Source organism: Myotis daubentonii, chromosome 7 (genome assembly GCF_963259705.1).
Source record: "Myotis daubentonii chromosome 7, mMyoDau2.1, whole genome shotgun sequence".
Taxonomy (NCBI): domain Eukaryota; kingdom Metazoa; phylum Chordata; class Mammalia; order Chiroptera; family Vespertilionidae; genus Myotis; species Myotis daubentonii.
In genome coordinates, this window is record NC_081846.1 from 93,158,253 (window position 1) to 93,163,105 (window position 4,853).

Consider the following 4,853-nt stretch of genomic DNA (forward strand, 5'->3'; position numbering starts at 1 on the left):
ATCACTGGTCAGTGCTGCCCTGACCCTGACACACTCAAAGATCCACCTTTTGTGTCAAAATGACCATTTACCATGTTAGGGTTTTTTGGGGTGCTTTGCACATAAGTACGTGAAACCACAAATATTAAATCAACCACTATTAAGGGTATAAAGTCATCCTAACTCCAAAATTTTCCACACTCCTATTGCTCTCTCCTCTCTCTCTCTCTCTCTCTCTCTCTCTCTCTCTCTCTCTCTCTCTCCCTCCCTCTCCCTCTCCCTTCCCCTCTCCCTCTCCCTCCCTCCTCAGAAGAAAAAGTGCAGACATTAGAATCCTGAGCAATAGCCTTACTACTGCTGGAGAAGTGAGCGCCTCAAACAAGTACTAAAAACGGCACCCAAAACAAATCCTAATACTAATCACAATTATTTTTTCAAATTATCAACATAACTCACCTCTCACTAATATCATTTGTTTCCTCATTAACTTTTTTTTACAACAAAATTAGTCACTTTTATTTAAAAGAAACATTAAAAATAAGTGTGCAAAATTAAATTTCATGATTAAATACACATGAAAGGAACATGCATCCTTGACATTGAAACCCACATACAAAGTTAGCTGATTACACGACAGTGAAAGAACTGGCAAACGGAGGCCTTGCTGCTGCAGATCCTGTTTGCTACCTGAAATCAAACCTGCAGCGAAGTTTCTTCAAAGGGGCTTTGAGAACTTCAAAAGCAGTCCTCACCGGCACGGACACTGAGCCCATAGCCTATGAGTTACCCAATGGTACAGTTATGTGCCCTTCACTCTCAATGCTAGTGTGCCGCTCTTCTTACAAGTGCTGGGGAGAGAAAAGGTAGTGAGGCAGGAAGTGGAAGTGGCAGGGGAGGGCTCCCCGCTCCGCTCTGCTGAGATGTCAATGTTTCCCTTCAGATCCTCTAAGTGATGCTTTCTTCTATGACTCACTTTAAAGTCTATGCATTGCTGTTCCCTGCACACAACAGGGAGTTTTCGCCAGGAGACCCAGGTGATGCACAAGCGACCTCCTCACCGGGAGGTCCCGTGTTTGCCTCGACTCCAACAGAAAGACAGGCCGCCAGCACGTGCGCACAGCCTAAACACAGGTGACAGTGGGCACAGGGACCACGGCGGGACTCACAGCTGTTGCTCTTCATGTTCAGATGGGAGAAAATTCCTTCCTCCTTTTCTAAAGCAAGCTGCTGGTATGATTATTCTATTCAAATCTGGTTGTAAGAACTAACATTTACACATCTGTCCATTTTCCCACTATAGACTCAGTGAAAACGACAGAACCTGTTGACAAAACAAATTTCTATGTGTCCATCCTTTTCTCAACCCAGCCCCGAAGTCTGTTTGGAGCCCCGACTGCAGGTGGGAGGAAGCAGTGACCTGGTGAAAGCTACTGTCACGGCTGAACTACAGGAGCAAGCCAGCAGGCAGGCTCGGATGCTCGGAGCCACGAGTGTCCACGATGCTCGGGCGCTCATCCTTCCTTTAATACTGGAAATGCGAAGCCTTGCTTAGGAAACAGACAACCACATGTGGCTTCAAGACCAAGGTCCCCGGAGGCCCCTCCAGCCCGTCACCCACAAGGCCCAGAGGTGCCGGCACCAGCCCCAGAAGTGTGAGGGGCACACTCAGCACTTTGGGGGCACTCGGCCGTGGGTGTTGATTGCACTCTGGGTGAAGAGTCACAGCTTGTCGGTCATTTCTAGAAACTGGGCGTAGACATCCCGGATGCACTCCCCCTTGGGGTTGAACGGGCATTTGTAGTAGCTGCCATCTGCACAGATTGCAATGACAGCGTTTGGCTCTGTTCCAAAGGCACAAATGCATGGAGAGCATGAGGGAACCTGAAACTTGGAAAAACTCCACTTGGAACTGAAGTATTTTGGAAGGAAACTGGCTGATGACAAACTGGACTGCTTATTCCTTTTCGGGTCCTCAGCAGCGAAGATGTGCACCGTGCCGTGGTCACTGGACACGCAGATGAGGGATGCGTCCTGAGTGAAGTTGATGCAGTAAATATTGGCTGCTTGAGATCCTCTTCGTAGCTCCTGGATTAAATGCCCTGATGAAGTATCACATATTCTTATAAAGGTTCCTTTTTCAGATGCAGTTGCAATTCTTGTTCCCTGCAGGTTGAGAGCAATGCAGCTCAGAACGCCCTCGTGGGCAGGAATGTCCACAGGCGGCTTCCCGGTGCTGGCCAGATCCACGAGCTGCGCGTGGCCCGTGTGTGTCCCGGGGAAGGCCAGGAGGGAGTTGTTGCTATTCGGGCACAGGACACAGAGGCCTTTAGGGTTATAGCAGGTTTCAAAGACGTGCAATTGGTGGGGATTGTGTGTGAATGTAAACACCTTAATCATAGAGTCCAAAACAACCACAATTCTATTTCACCGCAATTTGACTGCCTTGACTTCTGTAGAAAATTCTATTTCAATGACAGTCTTCTTTTTCAGGTCATCCCAGATCATCACTCTGTTGGGAGGGTATTATTGGCTTCTTCCCACCACCAACTAAAGCTAAATAGTTGCAGCGGAATAACATTTCAACATGGCCAACTCCTCCTTCCAGAAATTCTGTCCAGTCACAGCTGCACAGACGTGTGGTGTCTTTCTCTTAGCTTATTTTTTAGATTCTTCCATGCCTATTATTATTTTGTTCTCTTTTATTGCTGCTAGTAATCAACTCTTTAACTCCTCTCCATGATTCTGAGTCAATTTAAGTAAAAAGTATCCTTGTTTCTCTTTTTCTTTTAGTGGGTCAGTGTTATAGACTCGGAATCCATTTTCCATCCCACATGCAAAACATCCATGGTCCTGGTTGAAGCCGGCATAGAGCAGCCTGCTGCCACGGGGGGTTACATGGCAGGAGGTTCATGGCGCCACCGAGGGTCCGCACTCATCAGCGCCGCATTCCGCTCAAGGAGGCCAGGCACAGGGTCCCGTCAGGCCGCCACCGAGGCCACCGCGGCTGGAAGCGAACCCTCCTCATTAACTTGAAAGTTTACCTTATTTTACTTCCTTTTCTCCCCTCAAATACTTGTATGCTGCTCTGTCAGTAAAGTTTGACATGAAGGAAAAGTCAGACTTCTAACACTAAATCTGAGCTTCGCAAACAGTAGTCATGGAGGGCAAAAAGAAACCCTTTGTAATAACTGACTCAGACAAAAATGAACCCCGCAATTGGCTATGAGAACGTCAGCCTTGCTCCCATGGGGCGCGCTCCCGCAGAGGCCTGGGCTGGTGGCTGGGGCTCTGTCCATGGCCTGGACCAGCGGGGTGTCTGAAAGCCCCTCTGAGCAGGACCGAGTCCACATCAGCGCCCTTCTCCTGCCCACTCCCTGCTCACCCCTGTAATCACTTCCCTCCGGCGCCTGCAGGTGCCTGCCCTCGGGCCTGGTGCCTGCTGCTCTGAATGTGTCACCCGAGATGGGTGCCTTCCCCTTCACAGAAGGCCTCCCGAGCCTGGGGCCTGCGGGCCCATGGGGTCGCTGGCAGGAACGTCAGTCTGTTTGCAGAATGTGCTGTATTACTAGTTTGTGCTGCATACAGTGAACCTGACAAGTTAACAAACTTCATTAATTTATTTAAACTTCTGGTTTAGCCCTGGCCGGTTTGTCTCATGGGTAGAGCATCGGCCCATGAACAGAAGGGCTCCCAGGTTCGATTCCAGTCAAGGGCACGTATCTTGTTTGAAGGCTCGATCCCCAGGTGCATGTGGGAGGCAAACAATATATGTGTCTCTCTCACATCCATGTTTCTCTTGCTCTGTCTTTCCCCCTCCTTTCCACTCTAAAATATCAATGGAAAAATCCCCTCGGGTGAGGATCAACAAAAACAAACAAATCTGCTTTAGAACTGCACACTCCAATGGAAATAAAATTTCAGCCACATATTTACTTTTCAATTTTCTAATAGCCACATAAACAGAGGAAAGAAACAGGTGAAATTAATCTCTAAAATATTTTTATTTAATCCAATATGTCCAAAATATTATACCTCAACATGTAGTCAATGCACTTCCAAATCTGGGGTATTTTATACTTCAAGTGTCTCAGCTGGGACAGCTATTTGCCTCAGAAACATTTAACCTGTCTTTAACGTGTCACATGTACGGTTGAAAGAGCAGTTCACATGCCCAAGTTGTTCCAAACACACATGAAAGTCCTCCAATAACTGAATGGAGCCTCAGTTTCTAATTTTAAATTTAAATTAATTACAATTCCAAAAAGGTGAAAGCATGCTCAGTCATACCAGCCACACTCCGTACCTGAGCCTCATGGGCACGCAGCTGCCGGACAGGCAGGCGGGTGCCGAGCCGCGGCCCGTGGGCGCATCTTGGGAGTGGGGCTTCCAGTCCGTCCAATCGAGACGGAAATGCTGGCTGGCACACACTCTCTGGGTGACCTGGGGCAAGTCACTTACCCTCTCCGAGGCTCCTGTTCTCCTCTAGAGATTGGAGCTAACAATCCCACCTCACAGAGTTGTGAGGTAAAGTCCTAGTTATAAGAGGGCCCCTGCTATAGGTACTTAATAAATGCTTCCTCCCATTCACCCTCTGAAAACTCCTTCATCCAAAAACTGATTGTGTAGATAGGCAATTATCTTCTAAGTTAAATGTGACCAAGCAGGAACACGTTTCCACCAAAGACTGTGGAGCTTCTACTCAGCCTGTGAGCCCCAGGAGCCCAAGCATGGCAGGCCTCACAGACCCCCTGAAGGAGGGCCACTGACACTCAGATTGCTGCTCACACATCCACTCTCTTCAGCTCCAAGAACCATCCCACCAAGGAACCATCACCTCCAGGAACCATCACTTCCAGGAACCATCACCTCCAGGA

General features: G+C 48.3%; 1 pseudogene; it reads right to left on the minus strand.

Moving 5' to 3' along the window:
* Positions 1-467: 467 nt before the first annotated feature.
* LOC132238734 (WD repeat domain phosphoinositide-interacting protein 3-like) lies at positions 468-2,890 on the minus strand (annotated as a pseudogene).
* Between the last annotated feature and the right edge of the window lie 1,963 nt (positions 2,891-4,853).